This window comes from Atta colombica, unplaced genomic scaffold (genome assembly GCF_001594045.1).
Source record: "Atta colombica isolate Treedump-2 unplaced genomic scaffold, Acol1.0 scaffold15, whole genome shotgun sequence".
Taxonomy (NCBI): Eukaryota; Metazoa; Arthropoda; class Insecta; order Hymenoptera; family Formicidae; genus Atta; species Atta colombica.
Genome location: NW_017259239.1, coordinates 1,045,211 through 1,059,062, shown reverse-complemented (window position 1 = coordinate 1,059,062; position 13,852 = coordinate 1,045,211). Strand labels below are relative to the sequence as shown.

The following is a 13,852-nucleotide window of genomic DNA, read 5'->3' as shown; positions in this document are numbered from 1 at the left end:
TCGTAGTGGCACAGCATGTTGCCAAGAGAGAGAGAGAGAGAGAGAGAGAGAGAGAGAGAAACTGAAGGTCGAGCGGGCACACGTTTAACACATAGCGGTTTTGTATGTTGATCTGCGATGCAAATTGCGATCAGTATCAAAATACGTATTGTGCGTGCGTTTCTTTTTTTATTGTGCATGATATGACAATCTGTAATATTGATCATATAGTGATTTTAATTAAGTTTCATATGATATGTTTTATTCATCATATGTTATATTTTATTTTATTCAGAATAAAAAAAATAATAAAGAATAAAAATTATGATTTATATATTCATAGCGATTTGTAACTATTAAGTTTCATTTGATTTATAGTTAGGATAAATTTCACAAATCGAAGTAACTGCGATTTATTATAGTAGCTTTTAATTGTTTAATTTAAATAGATATATTTTTCTTTTTTGAATTACAGCAAAACTAAAATTAGTTTTTTATAACATAATTTTACATATGTATTTATTTCCAAATTGTTTTAAAGTAATGTTACGCCAGTCAACGATCAGTTAATTTAAATTAATTTAAATTTGTTACATTGTAAATCGATAGTGCATGTGCGTACCAGTATGTAACTGTTTGCAATAAATAATGAAACTAAACAAGAAACGAGTGTCCACTCACCTGACGAAAGAGGTACTATTGTCGCATCAATGCATATTGCATTTCAGAGTAGGACGGTATATTCAATGTGGGCGGTACATCTCGCGCCGCGGCATCATTTCAAAAGTTACGGAAAAATGTGAAACAGTTCAATTGGCGGTAACTTTAAGGAAGCTCGTGAATTTTAAAAAACGTCTTTAAAGTAAACTTTATCAAATAAATTGTGTAATAGTGTGCGAAATTTCAATCAGATAATAAATGATGTGTGAAAATCAATCTACAGACGTATTTTATTTCTTTAATATTAATTACGTAAAAATATTGGCAATTTAAAAAAAGAAATTAGTTACGTTAAAATATAACATGTGCAGAATAATCACGTGCTTAGCAAACTTTTTAGAAACAATTAAATAAAGCATACTTGACACGTATGTTTTTTATAATAAATACATTATATAATAAATATATTATAAATACATTATAAGAAAATGATTTACTAATAGCAATTTTTTAATCAATAGTCTAGTTTATAAATCAGAAATCAAGTTAATATCGATTGATTTTTCGGACTGATTTGATATCGACTACATTTTCTTTGATTGATTTTCAAAGAAGATCGACATTTTATCAACTGCATCCAAAAGATCGATGTCAATGCTGTATCAGATCTTCTTTCGAAGATCAATAAAATATCTAGTAGATATCAAATCAAACACGAAAAAAAACACAATTGAAAATTTCATTGATTCAGCAAATCTACAGTCATAATATACAGACAATTTTCTATGTTAAAATAGCAAAGTTGACAGCTGAATAATATTAGCGATTTGTTAAACCAAATCTTCTTAGTTATCGATGTTGAATTCGCGTAGTAAATTATAGGTAGGTTTGCTGTACCAACCAATTAATTTTTTTCCGTGAATAGTTTTAAAAATCAATTGATTTCAAATTGACTTGTAAATCCGGATATACATGTAAATGCACGATATATATATATATATATATATATATATATATATAGTGCGTGCGTGCGTGCGCGCGTGTGTGTGTGTGCGTGTGCGTGTGCGTGTGCGTGTGCGCGCGCGCGCGCGCGTGTGTGTGTGTGTGTGTGTGTGTGTGATGTGTGTATACAGGGTTAGCAAGTAACGCATTATTTGTAACGTCGTTATCATTACAAGTTACTTTTTTCGGTAACGAATGGATAACGACATTACATTTTCTTCTGAGTAACATTCATGGTAACGCAATTACATTTTTGAGGTAACGATTTTATTAGTTATTTTTATCGTTACTTTATTTCTAATTACTTAAAAGTTTAGTAGTAATTATAGCTCTAGAAAACAGAAATGAAACATTAACGGTCTGGATCTCTATTCTCAAAAATATCGCATACGAAAAATTACGTGTAATACTATAATGCGTTACATATATGCGTTACATATACTATAGCATTTTCTTAGTTTTTCGTAGTATATGAATAGAAAATCGATGAATACAAAAATTTGTAATTTAGGTCCAAATTGTATTTATTCAAAATTTTCTCACAAAAAAAATATAACTATATTTATTCAAAATTTTGAGTTTTCAAAAAATATTTATTCACAAAAAACTATGAATATTTAACGAGTATTCATATTCATTCAAACAAAATATAAACTGAAAAAGAAAGCTCCAGTAAGCAATCGTTACCTCTTAACTATAACTGATACTTTAATGACTTTAAATAAAAAAAATGAATTTTATTTTTATTATTGTAATATTCAGATTTTATAAAGGAAACTTAGAAATATTGAAAAATATTTTAGAAAGATACATTTTTTATTTATCTATTTGATAGAGTGCCATACGTATTTCGATATAATTCCAGTTATATGATAATAATGTTATAAATATTTTATAGGATATTTTGGGCGCGACGTTCATTATGGTCTGTGGATATTAAATTTCGAGATTATTTATTCTCAATAAAAATGTCTTTATTTAACCTATAAGTTAAACAAGGACATCCATCGTCGCGGACTAAATGCACGTTGCACGGTGTAATTGTAGCCATTGTTTTTATAGATTTCTGTTTTCTCTTATAGGCTTGCAAGCTATGTGCAGATACAGAGTAAAAGTAAATATAAAATGAAAATATTCGTAATCGTATTAAAAAAATATTCATTCAATACAATAAAAAAATATTTATTCTATTGAATGAATATTTTTTTTTTGAATGAATATTTATTCGTTTTTTTTAATGAATAAAAAAGAAATGTATTCGAATAAATATTTTTATTCATTTATTCGAATATTAGGTGTATTCATCAAATACACTAGTTTTTCGTGCGACTTTTTGAAAATAGGGGCCCTGATTGGCTGTCACGCGATCACAATCTTTCACAATCACAGTTTTTTTTTCATTGTATCCACAGTTTTCATTGTATCCAGTTTATACGTATAGACTGAAACAGAGAGCACAGACTTTTGCATAATGCATAACACATAAAGCATAAGAAATTCAAGCAAATTCAGAGTTCTTTATTTCATGAAAAGGAAGGAAATGGAAGACTTTAATTGGTTTATTTTTTTATGTGCATTATGTGTTATGCATTATGCAAGAGTCTGTACTCCCCGTTTAACTCTTTATGTATTGCATGTGATGATGAGATCACGTAAGAGATTCTACGCCAACAAATATCATTGTGGAAAAAAGATTATATGATATAATCTTTATAGTATATTAATTTCTTAAAATAAATTTTTTTCTGTATCATATCTCAAATTAAATATATGTATGTAATGCAGATTACAAACAATATTATTTTTTTATTATAATATAATTTTACCCTTAGAGTATTCACAATGAGTCATTTGTATTTTGTTTCTTTTTTTCGAAATACTGCATCTGGCTGAATAATTCTTTCTATCCTTTTCTTCTTTTTAAATATACAACTTCATAAATATTTTTTAAAGATGTTAAAATATATATAAATATCTCACAATTTTTGTATATTTGTAAAAATTATAGAAATTAACCCATATATAAACGACCCATCATACACAATAAAAGAAAATATTGTATTTATATTAAGCGTTAAACGTATAATTTAAAGATATCTTATTAAAAGCAAATCAAAAAATAAATTGTAGTATAAAAATTACAAAAAAATGTAGTATATATTATGTGACATGACAGCATCTATTAGAAAGAAAGTAATGAAAAAATAACGACTCATTATATTTTGAGTATAACAGTAACGAATTATTTTTTAGGAAAAAGAACGGTAATAGTAATGAGTTATTTTTATAAGGTAACGTTGCCAACCCAGTATATGTATACATATATAAGGAATATTTATATGTAAGTATTGTTTTATTGATTTATTATCATAAACATTTACGGATATTTCAGTAATAGATAGACACATATTTATTAAAGTGTAAAGAATATGTTAAAATAGCACATTATAATATATAATTTCATAAATAATCCTACATGAGAATACATGAGAATACATACACCAAAATATTTTGGTGACTTAATATTTTCATGTGTAATAAATATAAAAACGAAAGATGAAAATTTATGAATATAGTAATTTATGATGATAGTAATACGATGAAATACATCAAAAATTTTTCTATCAGAGAGACGATTTCGATGATTTCGACGATTCACGTGCTTCCTCGATCCTTTGCGAATACCAAGTATTGAATAAAACATGTGCCGAACGTTCTGCTAATACGAGCAATATTATTTATTAATAAATTGTCCCGAGAATTTTTATCATAATAATTGAGACACTTCCGGTTCTCTTACAAGTAAAACGCTTGGCACGCAAAATTGATCTTATAACTGCAAAGAGTTAAAAATTGCGCATCTTCGCTTGTAATTACACATTAGATCCTCAACATTTCTCACTGACATTATCTGTACATATTTGCGTAACTTTTGCCGCTCTTGTCGCTTAACGAACGAGAGCTTTACGCGAGCTTTCTCGCTATTGCCACAGAATTTGTAATTGGACGTACCTGCATTTATTTCACAATTAACACTTTGAATCATTTTTCTACCGCGAGTGTCAAGGAATATAATGGAATGATTTATTCATGAATGTCGATGTTCAGGAAAATTGAAATCGATATAATTTCAATGTTACAAATGAACCAAGATATATTTATTTGTAGCTTACATTACATAGAAACGTCTAAAGTCTAGAATCATCTTATAATATACTATAAAATGCGATAATGTCAATTAAGATCAATTAAGATGTCCAAAAATCGCGTTGTTACAAATTCTTGGCTCACGCTCGTCAGGCATGCGAGCGATGTAGTCATCCCATAGATTATTATTCATATCGCATGAAACATGGGCGTTGCGGCGAAATGTTTGCGCAAACAGGTCCCAATAAACGGAATATCATCGCAGGGAATCGCGAAGAAATGTTATGTCAAACGGCCTCGATCTGTTGTCAAAAAAACAATTTTACAATCTTACATGAGTCTATTCAAGATACAATGGACCGAAAAACTATTGTAGGTAATCACTATAAAAATCAATTTCAGGTTATTTCTCGATTCGAAAGAAAAGGATATTAAAAGATTCTTGTCTATTCATTAAAACGATGATAAAATTGACATGCAAATGATGATTTGAATTAATATTTCGTTAATTTACTTAATTAATAAATAAATGTATCATCCTTATAAATATTTATTTTATTTAAAAATAATTAACATTGCAGATGACATTATTATTCGCGATTAATGTCTCGTTCGATCATATATTCAAGTACGTGATAAGATTTTGTAAAATTTGGGAATGACATAAAAATTTTCTGTATTGCTCTAATGTAAATGTAGGTGACTTGAGATAAGTATAGATGACTTGGGACAGCATGAGTTTTATTAAATTCAATCATGGGTGGATATTACGATTAAATTTAACAAAAATATATGCTATTCTATATAATATATGCTATTCTAAGTCACTTACATTTATGGTGTTTTCTTTTCTATTGCTTGTAACTTATTTTTTTTAATATACGTATTTTGGTGATGTATCCTGCATTTTTCCTTTCTTATTTCTTATAATATCACAAAATATTGTCACAAGAATAACGATTGATGATCCTTAAATTATCAGAATATCTATATTTAATGCAGCAATTATTAATTCTAATCAGTCTATTCATAGTACACATGTACATATGTACATTTTCATTATCCTGATACACATTTACATTAAAAAAAGTTGAAATCGACAGGCTCTAATTTCGAATAAAACTGGATAATAGTAATCACAAATTGTAATACTAATTTAAAATTTGATTGTTCTGTGTCTCGCAATATTCGGAGAGATTTATTGATAGTGAATATACATGTCCCGCTAATATTTAATGTTAAACACAATACTCATGAGTATCTCTGTTTCTGATACAGATGGCACACTTTTCCATTGTTATATAGCAAAAAAATTGCGAAAGAAGAATTCTATCGATTAAATAATTTTCTTGTCATTTTATATCGATTCTAAAGCATTAACAATTCGCGCAAAGGCCCACGCTTTTCTGCATTGGATGCGAAAGCATCATTGATATCGAATCTACATATCATTTATATAGATCGTGAATATTAAGCACCATATAGATATGAAGCGGAAAGTAAACGTCGTCCATATCTATTAACGGAATATTTCAAATATTGTAACGTTAAAACACGCACTTGTTTTCAATATCTATCTACTTCTATTTTTAAAAGAAATAAATTATTGCGTACGTCGCGTATTTAACATTAAATAAATGCTATGCTTGAAGAACAATTAAATGTCAAATAACGAAGCATTGTTTTCTTTCAATATTTTCAGATTCATACATGAACTTTTAAGAGGATCCTAAAGCCGTCTGTATTACCGATTAAATCATATAATATTTGTATAACAAATACTTTCTTCTTTTTCACAGATTCGAAAATCCTTTTCCAGGATTAAAGTATACGCATTAATACATATTTGTGAGATGGAGTTTATGCCGAGAACGATCAAAAATTTCGAAATTGATATTTTTTACTATTTCTTAGTGTAATATGATGTCTCAAGCTATCAAGTCGTGATAATATTTGCTTGATACGGAAGCAACTTGTACTTATGAAATAGTAATCCACAAACACATAGTTTGCACGAACAGATAACGTTCTAAGTCTAAGATAACGTCAAGTTCTTAGAATTAGACTTAGATCGCTTTATCGCGACGAAAATTGCGACACTAACGTGCGACGTATTATAGATTGCGTGAGATATTGGTATGATAATATATAAAGACATGTGCTTGAAAAACATTGATCTCTAATGACTTCATCGGAGTTCGAGTTTCGCTTTAGGAAATGATTTTTAAATAAAGTTGATGTTAATAATAATCTCTACACTTTAATAATAATTTCATTAACAGAGAAAGAATCTTTTATACAAAAATGCCTTCCATCTCTTATTAGTATAAAAATATTTGTGCCATTAATGAATCGAAGGATTAAACATTTTTTTCTTTCTTTAATAATAGTCATTTAAATAGCAATTGTGCCGATAGTCTTCGATCAATATAATAATAATTGAAATTCATCAATCATTTATTCTCATGAATATTATTAGTTCACTGATTACTTCTTTTTATTATATTATTGCGTCTTCACTTTTCGAGCGTAGTATTGAAGATGATAGATAAAAACTATAAAATATTATCATAACATATTTACACTACGATTCCGATAATTTCATGTATCTAACATAAAAATTAAATAAATCAATAAAACGTATATACATTTAATAAAATAAAATTAATTAGATAAAAATTATTCAAGTATAATAATATTAAACAATGCAAGAAGTATTTTATTAATTAAATTATGTGATACAATTATTATAATATATGATAATTTCTGTAGAAAAGAAATGTTATTTTGTATCAATATATAAATTATTCAATAGACCTGATGTATAAATCATGGGCAACTTTTATGCAGTTATTTTTCTCTATATATATTTTTCTCTATATATGAGTTAATTTACACGCACATCTTACTGCCGAAAAAAAAAAGAAGAATGTTCCACGGTCCATAAACAATTCTCATCTCACAGCAACTGCTCAACTCGGCGGCTGCGATTTATCGAAGTCGCTGCCAGAAAGCGAGTTCCGGATAGATATCGAATTAAAAAAATGAAAACGTAATGTATTCTTTCGGAAACGACATACTTTCTGTTATACATTCTCTTTCTAAGCTATGGTTTACGAGTGATCTGGATAAGGTATCAGCGCATACCTATGTATACATATATCTTGATCAGAGAGATTGAAATTTTTGCACGTTGAAATTTAAGCGATGAAGCTCACATCTCTTATATTCATTCTCGGCGAGAACGTTTTCAAAAATGTAAACGCGTTATAGATGCTAAATTGACAACTTGATATAAATAAGGTCACATAAATGTGCGATGTTCTTGAAAAAATCATTTTTCGTTGTAAAAGTCTTTGTGTGCGCACACCGAGTTCGATAGCTTGTAAAATCTTCAAAGTGCGAGAACATTTATTTATGAATTATAGAACGTATGAAATCTATCTCTTTTTCATTTTTATCGTCAAAATAAAATATTGTTTAGAGGGAGCTATCCTTAAGACTTTTGAGAGTTTCTTTTACGCTGAATTCTCAATCACGACACGAAAGATGCTACTATTAACGGGGAATAAAGGCTTAACTAAATGACTCTTTTATCATGTATTTAAGAGTCTGTGCAAGCTGAATTTATTGAATGGTTAATTTAATTTATTCGTCATTTGATTTTCGCGAGACCCGATTTCCTGAAAGCTATGTTAAATCTCGTCACGAAATAAAGTTGAGTTTCGCACATATTTGCATTTGTTGCGAGTCACTCGCTCTAAAGGTTTCCCATTCACCGTGTCCAAATATTCTCATTGGGCGTACCATAAACTCTGCCAACAAAGAGCTGGCTGAAATGCGATATCGCGAATCTTCGTGAAAGTAATACCATGTGTGTTACGATTGTATCATTCTCGCCGAATTTATATTTTGGATCCATCTGCATAAATAGAAAATATAATTTTAACATTATCATTATAATACACTGCTTATACATTTCAATAATAGGAAAGAATTTGAATTTATGATATTAATTACTTAAACAATTTATTAGAAATTTGTGCAAAAAATATTTTTTAAAAATATACAGAATTATGACAAATACTTTAATCTTAATTAAAATGATAACGTATTAGTAACTAAAAATTTGAGGTAAAACCAAGATTAAATATGTCACAACAATAACTGCGAGATAAATGATGCTTCTTGCAACGGACATAATATTTTTCCAGCTATTAAATCCATTTTTCTACTTGGTGATATTTATAGACACTCTTCTATTTTAAATTTTTACTTAAAATTTCATTAAAATCAGCAGTATATATATTTCCGATATTTCAATTTTAAAGGAATCGTACGATACGATCAGTCTCACAGAATATAAAATCGATATTGCAATTGTATACTCGATTTTAAAGCGAAAAGTTATGAACATTATTTTCAACACGTTCTCATCATTGAGAGAACACTTCTGTTGCGTTAATAAAACTTTACGCTGAGACATAATTTTGGGCGAAGCAATAAAAGAGATACGTTATTTCACGGCGATAGAAACGTGAATAAATATGCGCCCCGCATATTTAAGGGATGAATTTAGAAACAAAGTTGAGATCGTAGTTAATTGAAAAGGGTTAAGAAGTCATGTGTACAAAATGCGAAATTACTAATCGTTACGTCATCTAGAACAAAATATCGATCATTTCGTTTAACATTCGTGAATACTAATCAAACTTACAATTATACAATCCTTTAAAAAATTGTATCAAACATTTTCACAGAAATAAATAAAAAATAGAATAATTTATTTCTGAATTAATTTAGTGATTCAAGATTTAGAGGAAAACATTCTGTCTAATTTAAATATTAACATTCCAATTTATTATCGATATGTGGATAATATTTTACTAATAGTTTCGAATAATCAGATTAATGTGATATCTGCTTAATATATTTAATTTTTATCATGAGAGATTAAAATTTATACAATAAAAATTTTACTGGACCGTATTAGGTGTACAACTTTGCTTCCGTCATTTTCCTATAGATGGCTTTAGCGGTAAGTGGTGATCGAAGTAAATAGATCATAGACGTCATACAATAAACTTGGGCATCTGTCAACATAATCCCATAGAAACATTAGTCGATTTGTGTCTGCATCATAAAGTTATTCTCGATTGAAAATGTCAGTTTACGAGCCAAATTCTCGTCATTTGCGGGAGGTTTTAATTTTTTGCTTCAATATGAAGAAATCTGCGGCTGAGGCTCATCGAATGCTCTCAAATACTTATGGTGAGGCCGCTATTAGTGAAAGAACGTGTCGTGAGTGGTTCCAACGCTTCAAGAACGGTGATTTTGACGTCCAAGGTCATGCTCTGTATTTGGTGGGACCAGCTCGGCGTAGTGTATTATGAACTGTTAAAACCGACTGAAACAATCACAGGCGATCGGTATCGAACGCAATTGATGCGTTTGAGCCGAATATTGAAAGACAAACGGCCGCAATACAGCGAGAGATACGATAAAGTGATTTTGCAACATTTGACAATGCTCGACCCCATGTTGCGAAAATGGTCAAGATACTTGGTAACATTGAAATGGGAAGTCCTACCCCACCCGCCGTATTCTCCAGATGTTGCTCCCTCTGACTATCACTTGTTTCAATGGCACACGGCCTGGCTGACCAGTATTTCCGGTCTTATGAAGAAGTAAAAAATTGGATCGATTCATGGATAGCCTCAAAAGATGACCAGTTTTTTCGACGCGGGATTCGTACGTTACCCGAAAGATGGGAGAAAGTAGTGGCCAGCGATGGACAATACTTTGAATCATAAATGTATAACCAGTTTTTTACAATAAAGCCTTGAATTTCGGAAAAAAAACGGCGGAAGCAAAGTTGTACACCTAATACATTCGAAAATTCAATAATAAGAAATAAATAATGTAATGGTCAAAGCTAGATCTTTAATGCTTAAATAATTTAATCTGAATTATTATATATATTAGGTGTACAATTTTGCTTCCGCCGTTTTTTTTTATTGTAAAAAACTGGTTATACATTTATGATTCAAAGTATTGTCCATCGCTGGCCACTACTTTCTCCCATCTTTCGGGTACGAATCCCGCGTCGACAAAACTGTCATCTTTTGAGGCTATCCACGAATCGATCCAATTTTTTACTTCTTCATAAGATCGGAAGTGCTGGTCAGCCAGGCCGTATACCATTGATTGAAACAAGTGATAGTCAGAGGGAGCAACGTCTGGAGAATACGACGGGTGGGGTAGAACTTCCCATTTCAACGTTTCCAAGTATGTCTTGACCACTTTCGCAACATGGGGTCGAACATTGTCATGCTGCAAAATCACTTTATCGTGTCTCTCGTTGTATTGCGGCCGTTTGTCTTTCAATGCTCAGCTCAAACGCATCAATTGCGTTCGATACCGATCGCCTGTGATTGTTTCAGTCGGTTTTAACAGTTCATAATACACTACGCCGAGCTGGTCCCACCAAATACAGAGCATGACCTTGGAACCGTGAATATTCGGTTTGGCCGTCGACGTCGAAGCATGGCCGGGAACTCCCCATGATTTTCTGCGCTTGGGATTATCGTAATGAATCCATTTTTCGTCCCCAGTCACAATGCGATGCAGAAATCCCTTCCGTCTTTGCCTTTCAAGCAGATGTTCACAAGCAAGCAAACGCCATTCAACATCTCTCGGCTTCAATTCGTACGGCACCCATTCCTTGCTTCTGAATCATTCCCATGGCTTTGAGGCGTTTTTAAATGGCTTGTTGAGTCACTCGCAATGATCGTGCCAATTCTTCTTGATTTTGACACGAGTCTTGCTCAAGTAATGCCTCCAATTCTGCATCTTCGAAAACTTTCTCTCTTCCACCGCTATGCCGGTCTTCGACGTCAAAATTACCGTTCTTGAAACGTTGAAACTACTCACAACACGTTCTTTCACTAATAGCGGCCTCGCCATAAGTATTTGAGAGCATTCGATGAGCCTCAGCCGCAGATTTCTTCATATTGAAGCAAAAAATTAAAACCTCCCGCAAATGACGAGAATTTGGCTCGTAAACTGACATTTTCAATCGAGAATAACTTTATGATGCAGACACAAATCGACTAATGTTTCTATGGGGTTATGTTGACAGATGCCCAAGTTTATTGTATGACGTCTATGATCTATTTATTTCGACCACCACTTACCACTAAAGCAATCTATAGGAAAACGGCGGAAGCAAAGTTGTACACCTAATATATATATATATATATAAGGTGTAGTAAAAAGAAATCCATTATTTTTCCATTCAATTTCATGTAAAAATAATGGATTTCTTTTTACTACATCTAATATATATACTAATATATATATATATGTATATATACCATATATTGCATATATACCATATTTGTAATTATTCGAACTGCGCGCTGAGTAGTTTCTTCGAACATACAAACGCGATTAAACTATTGTAGGAAACGTCTTTCTTTCAGGTGACGTAAACAATAAAAATTTTATTGGCTTGTACATTTGAAAATTTAACAATAAGAAATAGAAGTAATGACATAATATCTTTTTAATAGGGTGTCTGATTGAGCATCAAATTATTAAAATTGCTTGTCAATTTAATTCATGATATTATTACAGTACTTTAATTACATTAATAAGTCCGAAAAAACAATTTGGCGCGTAATTCGAAAAACAAATATATATGCAAGACATGTACATATATAGACAAGTACATATATAGTACATCTTAAGACTAAAAAAAACATTTCTTTAGGGAGTATTGCGATTAGTAATACTCCCCAAAAATTAGCTGTAAATCTCAATATAATTTGAGTAAAATTTCATTGAAATTGATTAATATTTTAAGGTTGCCCCTCGATTTTGAAATTAGTATTTATGCATTTCTTAGATACATGTATCAAAATTCGAAAAAACATTTAAATTTTAATACAATTTGGTACAATTTATTCTTTTTTGATCGTTAAATACGAATTCGAGGTCTGTACACATTTCAAAATGACGGATCCAATATTACATATATAATACGACATATAGTTAAGTAAAAAGTAATTCACCGGTAAATAGTTCACCGAACTATATAAAATAGCTCGAAAACTAAGCATTTCCAAAAGAAATGTTTCTTACAAAAGTTGAGTTTTAAATGATCTATTCACTGATCTGACTTTAAACTTGGCGTTGCCAAGATTAAATCAAGATCGATTTTTTTTAAATAACACATCCAATTTTTTATTCCAGAATCCGATATTAAGATCTTTCCAAAACATTATAATGAAGTTATTTATTATTGAGTACTTTTCGAGTTATTAAAAATACATTTTTATATAAATATGAATATAAGAGGTATCTCTAATGCCTTGATTTTGATCAAATATTATCCAAAACATGATTCTAATTTCTAAACAACATTCAAGATGTTAGCTGTTGGTCGGCCATCAGCATAAGGCTAATGCCGGCGGACTATAATCTTCGAGCTTTATAACTCAAAAAGTACTCAATAAAAAATGACTTTATGTTTCGAAAAGCTCTCAATATTGGCTATTAGATTTTGGAATCAAGAATAGGGCTATTTAAAAAGATCGATGTGATCTTGATCTGATCTTGGTGGCGCTATCCAAGGTCAGATTGACTAGATCAGTGAATATATTCATATATAAATTTATTTTAAATATATAAATATATGACTTAAAATCCAACTTTTATAAGAAAAATTTCTTTCAGAAATACTTAATTTTCAAGACATTTCATCGGTCCAAGACTTTTTACTCACTCTGCAAATCGTCATATTGGATTCACCCTTTTGAAATGTGTATTTCTGACCTCGGATTCGTGTTCAGTGAAAAAAGAATAAGTAGGAGTAAAAATAGATAGTACTGAATTGAATTAAAATTTAAATATTTTTTTGTATTTTGACATATGTAATGAGATATGCAAGTGTATTATGCAAGAAATGCATAAATACTAATTTCAAAGTCGAGAGGCAACCTGAAAATATTAATTGATTTCAATGAAATTTTATTGAAAAATATTGAAATTATATTGAAGT

General features: G+C 30.1%; 1 protein-coding gene across 1 annotated transcript in view; it reads left to right on the top strand.

The window, feature by feature from the left end:
- The window catches only part of LOC108685264 (acetylcholine receptor subunit alpha-like), a 333,770-nt gene that overhangs the window by 179,060 nt on the left and 140,858 nt on the right, over positions 1–13,852 (top strand). The window lies entirely within an intron of this gene.